This window comes from Motacilla alba, chromosome 3 (genome assembly GCF_015832195.1).
Source record: "Motacilla alba alba isolate MOTALB_02 chromosome 3, Motacilla_alba_V1.0_pri, whole genome shotgun sequence".
Taxonomy (NCBI): Eukaryota; Metazoa; Chordata; class Aves; order Passeriformes; family Motacillidae; genus Motacilla; species Motacilla alba.
In genome coordinates, this window is record NC_052018.1 from 113,097,590 (window position 1) to 113,113,725 (window position 16,136).

General features: G+C 43.9%; 1 protein-coding gene across 22 annotated transcripts in view; it reads left to right on the plus strand.

Moving 5' to 3' along the window:
* Positions 1 to 16,136, plus strand: part of PLCB4 (phospholipase C beta 4) — a 182,531-nt gene that overhangs the window by 61,411 nt on the left and 104,984 nt on the right. The window lies entirely within an intron of this gene.

Below are 16,136 nucleotides of genomic sequence, written 5' to 3' on the forward strand. Positions count from 1 at the left end.
GATTTCCACTGCAGAGCTTCCAGTCACTATTTTTTTTTGCTACAGCAAGAATAAAATATTTCAACTTTTAGCATACTGTACAGCTGACTACCCACACTGGGCACCAGAGAGATTCTGTATTCTTGGCTTTGGCAGTTGCTAGATCTGAATGCTGCCCCATTATATTTTTATTGTGTTCTCTTATAGCAATCGAATGTTTGAGTTTCTAGAAACAAACAGAAAATGTTTGCTGTCCCCTCCCTGGGGGTTCCTTTTGCGGGCAGTGCAGTGCCATGCGGGTGCCAGCTGTGTGTGCAGAGGGCCCCTTGGCTGTTGTGTCCCTGTGCTGCCCAGGCCCCAGGAGCAAGGCGCCCTGGGTGCACAGGGGCAGGGGCTGTGCTAGAGCAGGACACCTCAGGGGCAGCTGTGCCTCTGCTCAAGGTGGATTTTTAACTTGCCTTCAGCTTTGGCTCAGAGGTAGACAGGTAGAATCAAAGCAGAGGGGTGTGCGTGTTACTGCAGTGGTGAGAGGGGTTTGTTCTGTGCTGCGGGGCATTCTGTGCTCACCTGGGACTGGGGATGGATCCTGTGCTGCCTCATCCCCTCTGCTGCTCAGCTGCCACACCGCAAGCAGTGGCTGGCACTGCTAGTTTGGCTTTTTTTCCCTAGTTTGGTTTTTTTAACCTGTTATCAACATCATTGTTGGTGCCATTAGTGGCTTTGCTGTGATGCTGATTTGAAAAAGATAATATGTAAAATTGTTTTAAATAACAAAGGGCTTGAACAGCTCTTCCCGTGTTGTAATTTACATCTAGCTATACGTTACTACCAAGTAGCAACTAATTAGCACATATCTTAATAGTCTGAAGGGCCCGAGAACCACTCTGTGGTTTCCCCTGTGTCTGGAAATGAGTTGAGTCCTGGCATGCATGGTGTAATCCGCAGGTTTCAGTGTGGTGATTTAGAAATTACACAACATGGCTTAAAGCTCAGCTTCACAGAGCTGAGAGAAATGGATTGCCTGATGTGCAGCAGGCCAGCTGTGTGACTGTACACTCATTTCTGTGGCTGCAAACTGAAACTCACCCTGTGCTGCAAGCCTGTGATTGTTGATAAAATTAATCATATACTTCCATGGATTATCCTGTAAGTATGCACAGAATTCCCATCTGACAATCCATTTGATAGCTTACGGAGGCCCTGGACTCCAATTAGCACCATGTGATAGAGTTAGGCCTCAGTGCCACCTCTTGTGAATTGTTAGCAAATGTTGCCAATCAGCTGCTTATATATAAACTATTCTAAAATATTCCTTTTTTTTTCCCCTAAATTAAGAAGCAAGACTGGTAAAAGCAGATGGTATCTGATGGTATCTTTTATCAGGCTGACTGCTGAGACCAGCCATTAAACTTTTGAACATCGGCTCTTTTCCAGGTCTCTGAAAAATAGCTCTGATAATGTCCCTTATCGTGTGTGTGGTCTTGCTCCAAAAAGATTTGCGGTGTTGCGTTGGAGGTTCCGGTTCTTTCCTTGTAAAAAGGTGACTGGAGATGACTTGTAAAGTTGTGGGAGGAAAAAAGAATTGAAGTTTATATAAAATGTCCCTTTTGTTGCTTGTTCTCACAGGAATGTGAGACTGGGCTTTTTCTTGAGTGAGCAAGGCTAGAAGCTATTCCACTTTTGTGCCTTAATTTTATAAAAGCCTGAACTTGCTTCTTCAGAGGATGTTCACAGGAGAATGAGATGTCAAAGCCTGTCCTAGTGCAGTCCTTAGATCCCTGACAAATGAAACTGTTCTTATGCTTGACAGGCTCACTGCATGTTGCCTAATACAGGCACCCATTTTATGCAGAACCAGTTTGGTTTTTTCCTGTTTACAGAAAAGTTTCAAGTAAAATTCATAGTTCCACCTGGAGTTACTAGGATTGTCCAGCTTTGTTTGGAATCTGGATATGAGGCAGGGCTTGTGTTGGTGACGTCCATTTACAGACTTCATATGGCAATGAGTGATGCCAGTTGTCCCTGCAGGTCTTTTTATACATCACTAGTGTTCCTTAGCCCTTATCTCTTTCCAGAGATCAACAGGCTTCTGATAACTAATTCCATTTAAAAAAATAACCCAGAAAATAGTATACAATTTTTCTCTGTGCTTCTGTGAAAAAAATTCAGGTGGTGTTAGAATGTAAAGCAGAATGCAAAGTGTGGAGAATGGGAGCAACTTCTCGATGAGATTGTTAGATCAGCTTGGGTTCGTCTGTGCCTAGAGCTTGGCTGATCTGGGCAGATGGTTGGCAGCAAGCTGGCAGGGATTTCACCTGTGCTCGTGTGGGCAGTGTTGTCTTATCTAAGGGCAGGGAAAAGAGTGACAAGGTGTTGCAGCTCCTTCTGCTGCCATGGTATGGCTGCCATACTCCTCCAGACTCAGCTCTGGTGGGTGAAGAAAGGCTTTTGTACCTTCATTTCCAGAATTGCTATTTTAATTAGCCCTTTAAAGGTTATTGTTCTCCTCTTATCTCACAGCTCCATCTCCTGTCGGTGCACTTGGTGATATTTAATGTCCAGTTTTCTCCTAAACTCACACACAGCAAACAGCTGGTTTTACCTTTTGTGCATTCTTGGACTTCAACACCCTCTTTGTCCTCCTCAGTCTCCCCCAAACTTCTCTGCTGCTTTCCTCTTGCCTGTGTTTTACTGTGGGTGCTGTGAGCATCCCCAGGACACTTCTCTGAGTGGCAATTTTATTTGTTACACAGCTCTCTTTGGGTTGCAGGCTGAAGACTGCTGCGGGAGGGGATTGCGTGGCAGATGGGGAACATCTGCTGGAAGAGTCTTCTTATCTGTGCACACATCTCATTGTTATGTTCTTCTTACTGTAGCAAACTTGCCTTGTTAATTGCAGTTTTACTTCACCAAATTGAAATAGTTTCTTGGGTTTTAGCCTCTGTCTCTCCTGGCTCCTTGTACATCAAACATCAGCTTTCCTTTTGTACTTCCAGGGCTCTACACCATGATTCCTGTCGCCCTTGCTCTGTTTCTCATGCTGAGAAGTAGCATACTCTCACCCCTGACCAATCCAGTCCCTTTGTTAATTTTTTCCCTTCTGCACTCAAGACCTTTTTAGCCTTTTTGTGCCCTCTTGCAGCAAAAGATGCCACCTGATGAGCTGCCTCATTATCCTTCTTCAGTGCCTCATGTAAAGTCTCTTTTCTGTAAGCAAGGCCCAGTTTTGAGGCTCTTGTGCACAAAGTATTTCCTCCGTGCTCCCAAGGAGCCCCCAGCTGAGCTGTGTGTATCTCTGGCAGCGGTTCCCAGGAGCTCTTTGGGATGTGGAATAACTCTGGCTGTGTTTTGGTACAGTGCCAGGCAGCATGGCACGTGGCCTGGCAGTGGTACTCACATGTTCTTGCTAAACATCTGAGCTGCAACAGGGTGAAGCCTGGCCCCGTTTAGAAACCTTAGGAACGGATGTGCAGGGGGATCATTAGCCTTGTGTTCTGTAGCTCTCATGCTGTACTCCTGGGATGGCACTCCCGTGCTACTGGAGCTTGTCTGTTACTCATTCTGGAGTGAAATCTTCCCAAGTTTATGTTGCTCGTCTAAGGAAGACATGAAACACAATTAAAATCAGCTAGCATTTATTCTGGGAAGATATAAATGTGGCAGCACTGTTCAGCTGCTCCTTTGTGATGATTATTAATCATTCAGGATGCTTTATGAATGTTAAAAGCTGTCCTGGCCTGCTGCAGTGGGGAATGGGATGCTTCATCCAGAGCTTCCAACACGCCCAGCCACAGCCCATCCTTGTCTGGGCAGAACATTTCCCAGGAAGGATTTAGCAGTGGCAGAACCAAATCCTGTTCTGCAGTGTTTGTCTGGATACTGTACTTTTGTGGACCATGGGAGGGGTGTTTTTGCAATAGCCAGATCTAGCAGATAACACCAGGTCTCAGACTGACCATCTTGTTTTGTTGCTTCACAGAAGGAAGAGTTTCCCAGAACAGCAGTCTAATTAGACTGGTTATCCACCCAGCCCAGAACTCCTGTGGAAGTTGCTCACTCACTAGAAATCACAGCTGAGTAGCATTTGCAAATGTGCTGCTCATGGAGCCTGTCCCTCCCTCAATGCATCAGTTTGAACTCTCAGTCCACTACTGCCTAGCTTTTGACCCATTGTGTGTGTGCACACGTATATAGGGATATCACTTCATACATTGTCCTGTAATTAGTATGGTGGCACCTTTTAGGAGTATGAAAGCATGTCGTTTGTAGGGCTTGTGTGTTTCACAGCAGTGTTGGCTTGCAGTGTTTTATGTCAGCCTAGCACCGTTTGCACTGCTTTCTGTGGAAATGTCAGGCTGTGAACCTCATCAGGAGCCCGTTTTGTCCTTCAGAACAAAGGGAAAGACACATTTTTTTTGTACTGTGGTGTAGTCACTGCTGGAGTATCCTGTCTGTTCAGAGACAGGAACAAGTGGCTGGTGTTGGAGGGGGGTCAGGGAGCTGGAGTGCCACTGAAGTCTTTGTTACCTGATCCAATGGCTTAAGACAGCCAGGACCCAAAAGAAACAGCTTTATAACTGAGGAGAAAGCTTGAGGAACAGTGGGGAGCATGGGTTGTTGCTGCTGGGAAACTGGTGTTTGGTGTATTTGGAGATTGTGGCATTATTCCCACAATTAGAGCCTGCTCAGTTTGTCAGGGGTTGTGATATATAAATGACCAGCTTGTGAGGAGGAGCTTTGGGGAGTAGCAGTTACAAACTGCTTCTGCGCAGCGAGGCTGCCTATGCAGCTCTAGGATTTCAGAAGTACAGCTAGGATTTCCCAAAGTGCAGCTTAGCAAAGCCTTTTGGACTTGGCTAGCTCTGGTTTGGTGCATGCCAACCTCAGTAATTGTCATGGCAAAGCCAGGCCAACAAAAAGATCAGCAAAATGCTCCATGTAGTCCTTGTTCCCACTAAATGGGAGACTTCTTCATGACTGAATTCTGAACTCTGTTGCCATGGATGAGTGTCGCACAACACTGACAGCTGATGAAACTGCTGCAAAGCCTTCGGGCTGATAACAAATATTGGAGTCAGTGGCCCACACTTAGAAGTACTTGTTTTTCATCCAGAAAATCCAGTTTTTCAAGCCCAGTGGAAAGGAACTATTCCACTAAACAATTCCTGGTGGTACACCTCTGGATGTCCTGCTCCTTAATGCCTCTCTGTGCCTTGTGGGTCTCTAATCTGCTGCATTCTCCTGGGGAAATGAGGCTGAGGCTCAGTGATGAGCTGTGACAATCTACTGAGTGGCCAGTCTGCCTAAAAGCTGTCATCTCCTGGGCCAGTGTCACCAGGGCCTCTGGATGACCCAAGGGAATCTCAGAGGGCAGCTGAGAATGTTTCAGTCTTTGTCTCTGCAGTCTGTGCTATCCAGAAAATTCTTCACTTAGAAAGCAGTGAAGAAGGGAGTACTGCCTCATACAGGGATTACCTGGAATTGCCTTTGTCACCCCTCAGATGGCTTTAGCTCCAGCCAAACAACTCCCACTCTCTCATCTCACATCCTCAGCTCCATAGTCTCCATCGATATACCATATATATATAGATAGATAGATAGATATTGCTGTATCTTGGCTTTCCCCTTTGTCCTGGCTTGTCATTCAAGTGGCACTGATTATCCCTAAACTCAGTCTGTTTGTTACTGGTTAGAACCAGTGATAAGGATACTTGAAAAATATTACTGTTTTCCTGAAAATAAAGCTAGTGCTAGACAGAACTTACTAATGCAAACTTGAGAAATTGTGGGTGGATTTTGTATTCCCAGAGGGTGAAATAGTTGACAATAGCATGGCAACTGACGAACAGCAACACAAGTAATTTTTGGCATTCATGTGAGGCCAAGGAGAATACATGCTGCTCAGAAATCAAGTGGATAATGAAGCATTTGGCTATGACAGAACAATAATATATGAAATATCCAGGCTGTCCTGGAGTTCAAAAAGCATTTGCAGTGCTCCAGTGCTGCAGCGATGGTTTGGTGCACATGGGTGCTTAGGTGTGTGTGTGTATCCTAAAAGAAAATGAGTCTCCAGTTATTTAAGCTTCAAAATGCCAAAAATGATCGGCTTGTGTTTGGACTTAGTTTTAAGGTGCTCTTTAAGAAGTATAGATAAGCATGAATTTTAAACCGATCCAAACTTCAGCACTGGAGTTCACTGTTTGACCTGTAACAAGATTCTGTGACCCATCAAGGCTCATCTTCATCAGCTGCATTTGCTTTCTGTAATTAAACCTTATGATGGCCTTGCTGACTCTCCCCATTTTATATACAGCTTGGAAGCTTGTTTGATCCTCTCTTAAAGTCCAGTTTTTCTCATGGCAGTCCTAAAAGTAAAAGCTGCACTTGAGGTCCTTGAAATAACAGGTATTGGAGAACTTTGTTATTTTAATTAGTGAGCACAAGGTTGCACAGTGGATGAGATCTGTTTAGCACAGGAGCTTGCTGGGAATACTGGGAATGAAAGCTCATATTCAATAAGCAATTTCTAAAAAATTTGAGCTTCATTTAAAACATTTCAGCTGCTGTGTCTGGTGCTTTTTGTATAATAAAATGACACAGTGACTTTACAGCAATTAATAAACCCCTTGTTTTGGTACTTGCTGGTGCTTCAGTGGGAGCTGCTTTGCAACGTCAGGCTGCTGGTACAGCCTGAGCTTTTGCCTCTCAAGGATAATATGTCACCTTTGTCAGATGTTGCCTCTTTTGGTCCTCGATCTGTTTCATAAATGCTTGGAAGTTCAGCTGTCTTTTGTGGATTTCTTTCTTTCTTTCCTTTTTGTCCCTGCTGCTTCTGTTTGTTAGAGTTAATTGTTCTAAGACCAGAAGGAGACACTTCATTGTGGAGAAGATGAATAACAGAAGCAACCAGGACATCTTGTCTTTTACAGAAACTTGAGGACCCCCTTTGTGAAACTTAACATCAGTTAAAAAAAAAAAGAAATTACTTGCCTTTTCATTTTGTTCTTCAAGTATTTTATACCTTGATGTTCTCTGCTACGGGCAGTGTTTTGTATTCTGTTTGCTGAGCTGGTGGAGTCTGAATGTTTCATAAAAGCCTCTTTGGGAGAAAGAACCAAGCAATTTCCCCTTCATGCGAGCAGCAGGATTATTAGGGCTTCATAACTTCTTGCTCTCAGAGGCAGGAGCCAGAGAAAAGGAAGGTGGGCCAAGCTTTCAGAATCAGGGAGAAAAATCCCCCACAAGCAGCAATTTATTGCTTTAGCTCTAAGCTGATTTACTGAGTCATCCTAGTGTGGTTTAAAGGTTTTGTGTTCTCATGTTGCACTGTGATTCCATAGTTCTGAGGCCATCATAAAAATGGAGACCTGGAAGGAAATGCACAGAGACAGGCGTGGGCAGCAATCCTGCTGTCTCTCCTTGGACGCCCCTGCCTGGCTTCCAGGGGTGGAATTTTAGTCAGAGTTAGCACATTAGATTAGCTATCTGTCAGCTTGGTTTCCTGTTATTTAGCGCTTGCTCTTATGAATTTAGAAGTTGGTGATACAATGAAACCACACCTAGAAAAGCATTTAACACCAGAATGCTGCTTACAGCTCCAAGCTCCCGAGAAGCAAACTGCAGAAGAATATTCTGACAGCAGTGTAGTTACATGGTCTGATCAGGTCTGGTCCCCAAGCTCTCACCTCGTGGCTACCATTCTAGAAGAGTCTTTGACTGCTTCTTTAAGAGTTAAAATCCAGTGTTGGTTGCTTGCCTTCCTTTTGAGGCAGTAATCAAACTGTGCAGGTGCTGTGCCATGGTCAGTGAGCGCAGGCACAGCACACGCCAAGCTACAAGGAGCTCGCAGGGCGAGCAGAAGATGCCAAGCATTTGCTTTCCCCTCTTGTATCAGACAGGCTCTGCCTGTTGGCATGCTGGTGACTGTCTCCCTGTAACAAACAGTGAGCACAAAGACAGGGAGTGTGTTTTGTTCCCCCACAGTCAGACACAGGTGAGAGCCTGCTGTGCCACGTGCCTGGAAAGCTGGCACCCTTCAGGCTTCGGGTTCAGATGGATTTGAGTTCAGTCATCAATCCTCTCTTTCCCAGCACTTCAGTGACAAGGATGCCACCTCGGTGAAATCTTCTTAAACTCACACAGCTGCCTTGTTAATCCTGCCTGGTGCTTGGAGAAGGGTCCAAATCAGAGTGTTGGCTTTGAACATTGCCTGAAGGGCCCAGTCCAGGGGGTATTTGTATCCCCTTAGGAACTGATGTGGACTTCTCTGCACTCTGGACCTCTGGAGTTGCCTTGGCAGCTTACTCATTAACAAATGAACTCCTAAATTCAGTGTAGATGGTATCAATATTCCTCAGCCAGTTCTGCCTAACACACATCTCTATGATGTTGAGATAAAACAAGAAATCAAACAAAAAACCCCAGACTCAACAGTGTACCTGGGTGATACTTGCCATCAGCAGTGTCACTGAAGCTGGTGAGTCTGTCAGCAACCCCATGCTAAGAAATTTCTGTTCTACCATATGACAGCAGTAGCTAAAATAACCCAGCCATACAGAGAGCCCCAGGACTTTATTAGCTTTGAAAGTGGACAAATATGCAATAAAAGAAGGTTTCTACCAGAATAAACTGTGATCATGGAATGACATGGAAGAGTTAAAGTTGGGAAGATCAGACCTGAGGAATTAAAGATTTTTTTCTTCTTCTTTTTTTCTTTTATTTTTATTTTTCTGGAAATATCTTAAGTTCTTGCAGCTGTAGGTGGAGGCAACTCTTTTCAACACTGTTGAAAATGAATAAGTACAAATCTTCATATACTATTTTAATTCCCCCCCTTGTTTTCTTTTGCCTCTTTATTTCTTGCATCTCAGAGAAATTTAAACAGCAATTTGTTAATTAGCTCTAGAAATTCATAGCAATGACCGAATTACATTCAGTAAAGCCAATTTTAGTGCAGTGTGGCACAACTGTGCAAGTCTCAAACTCCCTCTTTCCAGATTACTTTCTTAGTTTTGGTCTACGAGAAGCCAAATTATTTATATGTCTGTATAACATATTATGCATTTGTAGACAGCCAGGCAGCATGCTTTCCTTGTAGAAGCAATTTGTGCACAGGGCTTCTTGCCAAGCAAACAGCTTTCCTGACATTTAGCGAGTCTCTGAGTTCAGCTCAGCACAAAACTCGTTTGCAGAGGACCTGTTAGCTGGGTGGAACATCTGTGAGGAACTTTGCTGACCCCATGCTGGGGACAGTAATCACAGAGAGCGGCTTGCTGGTGTGGAGAAGCAGAAAGAAAAACCCACCATGACCCATCTGGTTGCACTCTGCTTGAAACAGACATTTAAAATAGACACTTTCTCTCAAAAGAAAATTTTAATCAATACCTTCAGAAAAATCTTTTGGCTTTGCCCTGCTCCCTTCTTATAGGGGGATAATGCTGTGCAGAGATCGAGAGGAATTTTAGGAGCCTGGTCTCCTAGCTTTAATCATCTTGTAAAATTCCATATAGACACATCATTTGGGTTTTTTTTTCAAGTCTGTATCTTACTCCAGAAGTAGGTAATCTTTGAATCTCTGTATCTCAGCCTCAGCTGGAAAAATAGTTCACTTTATGTATGTTCTGATTGTTAGGAGTGAAAGCTCTATTTCAGAGTGGCTGCAGGAATTGTAACTCTTCAGCTGTGCTGGTAAGAATGTACAGCCAAAGAAATGAGATATAAGATCTTCTGCTGGACTACTTTTGAGTTGATCTGGGATGACAGAACCTATTTCAGGCCAACAGTTATTCTAAGGTTTCCATGGAGATTAATGATGTCACAGGAGCAGCATCTGAGTGCAGTTTGCTAGAAAACAAGGCTATAATGTTGTAGTTTGCATTTTTGTAAACTCACAGAACAGCAAAGCCCATTTTCTCATGGGTTGCAGTTTGCTTGTGATTTGTGCTGAATGTGAGCTGAAGCCATGCTTCCAGTGTGGTGTAAGGGGTGATTTCAGCTGCCTCATACACAGCCTGCTACAGCTCCTGCTGCTGTTCTCCTCACCTGCATATTGTAGGCATTCTTGTGTTGTTTTACTGAACCCTGGCATTTTCTGTCTGCTCTCAGTTGCCTTAAGGGTGATGCCCAGGCTTGCTTGGGAGGGTACTTGCAGTGGATGAGTATTAAAACTGGAACAAGTTACAGCTCTGCTGAGTGTTCTGAAATGTAGGAGCTGCCACGAAGGACAGCAGGGGGAAGACAGCGGAGAAGTGGCAAAGCAGGAAAATACAGGAGGTTAACAGAGGCATAATTTAAAGCTAAAATTTGACCCTTAGGCGTTTGAAAATTGTTACCATTACTGGCAGTTTTATAGAGACTAAAACTCCACTCCACTGCAGAGAGATTGCTGCCCAAGGACCTGCATGTGTTAATAATGAAGGCATTGTGTTTTTGCACAAGGCTTTTGCAGTGCTGGGGATTAGGAGACCCAAAGGTGCCTGGATACCACTGAGATTCCATAGCTTTTTAGCAATTCCTGACTGGGAAGCAGGCTCTGCAAGCACTGCTGCTTCCCTGTTATTACCTAGTGTGTGTTTTAGTTCCACAACTGTGGTTTTGCTAGTCATTGTTCAAGGGATCCTTACAAAGATGTTTGCCAAAATAGAAGTCAAGAAGCAGTGCTTGGATTTGGCAGAGTGTGGGGGAATAAAGACTTTTTCAAAATAAGGTAAATGGAGGGAAAAAGTTTTAAGATTTTTATGCATAAGCTGAATTCAGTTTTATGACTAAAGTTCTTGTTGCCTCTATAGAAGCAGCTGCCTGTAGAAAGGAGCTCATGTTTATTGAAGAACAGTCAGAATAAGAGTAATGATGGTAAACAATGTCAAGTCTCTGCATCCCCTGGTTTTGTCAGGAGATTATTAAGCAGAACACAGTCTTTTCAGAAGCATCTACTGTGCTTCAGTCAGCACTCTTGGCTCTTGTTTCTTAACTGTAATTGTAACAGAAACAGCTTTTGTATAGAGGGGAGTGCCAGACTGTGGAAACGCGATTTTCTGACTTGCACAAGTTGTCAAAGTGTACTCACATTTCAGAGAACTTGGGGGTTTTTTTAGGAAGTGAAGCGGCACAGCACTTCTGAGCTCGGAACCTTTCATGTCTGAGTTCAGCAGGAAAGGACTTCTTTTTTCCCCCAGGCCAGGTTCTGAATTCCTGAAATGCAAAGCTTTTGCAGCAAGAGAATGGCCTACTCTGATACAAACCGACTGACAGCTCCTCCTGAAAATCAGGACAAGTTAATACATTCCACATGTTCCCTGCCCCAGTTCTGCAAATTGATTATTTTGAAAAGCTAAGTAAGCCTATCTTTATTTTGCAGGAAATGTTTGGTGCCATTAGGCAGCAAGGCTGTTGAAAAGAACAAAGCTGGAACGGCTTTTGATAATGTCCTCAGAGAAATGGCCAATTGCTGTACAAGTGATACAAACAGGACTGTTTGTTCTCACTGGGTGCTGAGCACTTGAAAGTTCACACACTTCGTGAGCCTGAAAGGGAGTGAAATTCTTTTGAAGTCGTAATATTGGGCCAGTTTGAAAATCTGCCCCTGTGTCTGTGATCTGCCCCTGTGTGACTGTTCTACAGTAATGCAGCTCTGGTGCTTGATGATCACCTGGAGGGTGGCAGCTCTTGTGTTTTACTTGGTGTCAAAAACCGGGAATATTTGTTATGGGATTATGTCCTGTGAAGCAACAGAGTCTCTGTGCAGGTCTGGGCATAGCAGGTTAGCAAGGTTCATACATGGTTAGCAGAGTTATCTCAGTGGGGAAGGGAGGCCTGGCTGTAACAACTGCAGGCTGTGATCCTGTGCTTGCTATTTCCTGTGAGAGATTAAGGTTTAATGAAGTGTTCTGTAGTCCATAGCATGCTGAAGCACCTTGGTGTTTGTTAAATGGACACAGCAAGTTCAGAGTAGAGGGAAGTTACTGAGAAATATTATTGTTCCATATGTTTTTAAGCACATTCCTTCGGGAGAATAATCTTTCACATCTACTGAGTCATGCAGATGGTTACATAATTGATTGATGTGTTGTATGCAAGTATCCTCCCATCCATCTAAATTTCTCCCTTCAAACAATGCCTTTTGACTGGGTTCTGTTACTTTCTAACCATGTTTGGCAATGTTTTGGTGTGCTGAGTTTACTTGACCAAATACAAAGTTTACTTAACCAAATAGAAAGTAACGGCCTGACAAACACAGAGATAAGAATCACTAAGCTTGCAGTAGTGCATAAAGTATTTTTAATATTACTGGGGGGTTTTATCCTTTGCTGTAAAAAAAAAAAAAAGAACAGTCAGATGTCTGCTTCTACCTCCTTATCTTCTGATGACCTGTCAGCCCTTCTCTTTGCCCACTGTGCCAGTGGTTTGGGAATGAAAGAGCCTTTTGTAGGTACAGGCCTCCACCTGTGGGCTGTTCACTAGCGGGAGGCCACACCGACTGCTGGGAATAGCTGATCTTGGGCAGAAAAGGAAAAAAGAGAGGGAGCCCTGTGCCCAGGTCATACTGAGCAAACCCTCCAATGCTGCTTCTTGTTTTCAGCAACTGACTTCTCTCTCCCCAAAACTGGAAAGGCAGATGCATAAAGCACAAAGTACAAAGCAGCATCAGATCGCTTGCCGTGAATCTGTAGCCGTGCCACATCTTGGTTGGAAGGAATAATGGGTCTAGGAATGAAGGCTGAGACTTGTGCTGCTGGATGTGTCACCGCGTGGGGCTCATCATTTCAGTTTCGCACCGCAGGGACATTGCCCTGGTTTTGACACGGGAGGAGTTTAGGGAAGTGCTACAAAAGCTTTTTGTGTAACTGGCACTCTGTTGAACCACTGGGAAGCTGGACACGCCTCTGTGAAACACACATGCTAGAGACAAAAGAAGAGTGTTAGGGAAGGCTCCATAACATTAACAAGAGGGACTTCTCTCCCTAAGTAAACTAAAGAAAAACTATTTTAGAGGTGGTAAACTGACTGGAAATTTTAGGTTTTGTTTCTTTATATTATCAGTAGAAAAGAGAAAGTTGTAGAGGGAGAAGTATTCTAAAATATTTGCTTTGACTCTTGCTACTTTTTTTCTTTAGTTACTGTTAATGAAATTTTCTTTATACCCTTTTAAAGTTTTGAGCCTACTTTGCCTTTCTCCTAATCCTACCTCACAGCAAGAAATGAGTGCACTGGTATAGACCAGCACCAAAACCTACCACACTCTTTAGTGCATCAGACTAGAAAATCTTCAAATTAAGAAAATCTCAAATTGGCAAGCCAAAACCACAGACATGAACGCTGCGCCCTTCAAGCCTTCATTTCTGCATGGAGTGGATGTTAGGAGGTGCACAGGCTGCATGCAGCTGCATGGCTGGCTCCTGGTTCAGCCTCAGCAGGAAGGTCTGCCTGCAGAGTCCTGCAGGTGCAGCCAGCACACTCGCATTTTTCCCACGCTCTGCAGCCATCCCGGCACTTTGGAGCAGGGCCCTCTAAGTGGATCTCTGATACTTTGAAGCTTTGGGGTTTTTTAATCGACTCTGTTTGCCACCATCCACTGCTCATTCGCTGCAGTTTTCACTTTTAGGGTTGAGTAAATCAGTTGGTCCAGGATTGTTGTATTGCCCATGTCCCAGACAACAGCAAAGGCCAAAAGTTGTCATTCCTTTACATACTCCTCAGAAAGGAGGGGTTTTGATTGTGTTGTTTCAATTGCACTTTGGTATAGCAACATGAAACACCCCAATACGCCTGTGTGTTCTTCAGTGTATAAAAATGAGTGGTTTGCTTCTGCATGGGAGAAAACCCGAAAGCTGGTAAAGAAGTGGCTGCTGTGATTCTTTCTGTGTTAAGGGCCTTTGAGGTGCTCCGTATTATGCAGACAGACAGGTCCCTGGCTCTTACAGGAGAGGGAGATGTTTGTGGGGAGAGCACCAGGGCTTACGCACACAAAGCTCGGGAAGAGGAGAGCTGCCTTACCTAGTGATGCCTAATAATAATGACTGAAGTTAGTTTTTCACAGGCTGGATTGGTGGTTAATCACAGCAGAGTTCCAGCAGTTAAGCCAGAACATTCTTCTGTGCATCTGTTTTTGATGCTCTGGTGAGTTGCTTCGTTCTTCCTTGGGACTGTGGGGGGTGGCTGCAAACGTTTTCAGTAAGATCAGAAGATCAAGGGGAAAAAAGTCTCTCTAGTTTCAACTTTGCTATTTCTGTTCCAGTCCTAAGACAATAGCTCTGTGTCCAAAGCTTAGCTGTTTTCTTTTGAGCTCTTCTCATTTAGTTACTGAGTGATTAGTAACTGTAAACTTGTCTCACCTAAGGTGCTGTCCTAGTTTTATCAGTGAACCTCATCCATAAAATCTGGTAAAATCTGGAACCTTAAAAACTGGTAGAAACAGATAGCTTTTTTCCTTCTGCAGTGTATTTTTTTTATTTCTTTAAATTCCCTGTGTAGGCTCTTTTTTTTTTTTAACTCTGTGGGAAAACTGAAGAAAACAACAGGGCCACATGAGGGAATTCCGTATTTGCTTTTGGCATTTCATTTCCATAAAGAGGAGGATCCTGTTGACTCATTACATTTCTTTTTTTTTTTTTTTTTCTTTTCCAACTTGCAAATGTTATGAAAGTATTAAAAGTTAGTTCCTTGTTGTCAGGGTTCCAAGATAGATGTTTGCATAGTAGATTAGATGTAATGTTTGTGGAGCTTTGAAAACAGCTTTTGGGCTGGTGTTTCATTAGCAGGATACGAAGCTGTATCATCGTAAAGGGTATTAATTCTCCAATGCATGTTTCCTATACAGAACTGATGAGATTAGAGAGAGATAAAGCACCATAGTGATTGCAGATCCAGGAGCAGGTCATTAGTGGTGTGAAAGCAGAGGAATGTGCAGTTATAACTTGTTCTCCCTGTTAAATATGGTTATCATACCTCAGATCTTGCCACGTTTTTATCGTGGCAAAGCTCGGATCGAGATGGCTTAAAACTGGAGAATTGGAGTTTGGGAAGATAAAACAACATACACAGGGAAGGATTACTTCAAAATTAAGCCGTGACCTCCACTATCTGAAAACCTGTAGAGATAACATCTACCTCTTGCAGGGAATCCCCTCACAGCACCCCCAGAGCCTCCATGCTGCCCCGTGGCACCGAAAGCTTTGCCTGCCCTGGTGCTTCTGCTGGTCCCAGCCCCGAGGATAGCTGGATAAACCAGGAGCAATCCCTGCTTTCCTACAGGGCTGTTGAACTCAGGGTTGCATTCCTTGCCTCTCCCGATCCAGCTTTTGCAGTCCAGTTAAATGGGGCAGTGATTAGACTCTTTGTGAGGAAATTACATATTTGACTGTCAAATTGCAGAGATGGAGCTATTTTCAGGCGTGCAAGGGCGCATCCTCGTGCAGCTAGGAATGGCTTGTCTTGCCTCAGACAGAGGGATGGCAGGATGTGCAGGCCAGCCAGCCAGTCGGGCCAGGCTGTCCTGCCCCTTCCAGATTGTACTGCTGGAATTCTTTTAAATACTCTTCAGCACAGAGTTCATGTAAATTAGCTAATTACCAGCCTCTGCTCGGGCTTCCATGAGTGCTGAGTAGTGGAACAGAATGATTTAATTTCCCTAACATATTCTCTTGGCACTTTTGCATGCGGAATATGTTGCTCTAAAGCATCCCCTGATACCAGATCCTTGGCCGTGCTCCAGAAGGAGTTCAAGTTAAAAAGCATTCAGCGTAATTCCAGGGTTGGCAAACCTAGAGTTGTCACCTTGCCTGCTTCCTATAATTTTGCCGTCTGTAATGCGGGTTTTCCTCCTCTCTCGCAGAAGACGATCTCGCATAAGTGTTTAAACTGTGAATCAGGGATTACAGCTGGCACTGCTTATGCATATGATATTCTCTTGGGAGAGTAATTAAGCTGAGGTGAAGTGATCACATGAATCTTAATATTTGCAAATTCATTACACTTAAAAAAAGACTGTAGAGTTCTCGGTTACATTGGCAAATGAGTGTGATTGCCTCCCACTGTAATTTTCATCTTTGCCTTGTGCTTACTCTGAAATGTTTGCTGCTGTCAGAGGCAGGAGTAGTGTATTTTAATTTCCCATTGAAATTCTCGTGAAAGAGTTTGTATGGAGGGTACAGGAACAT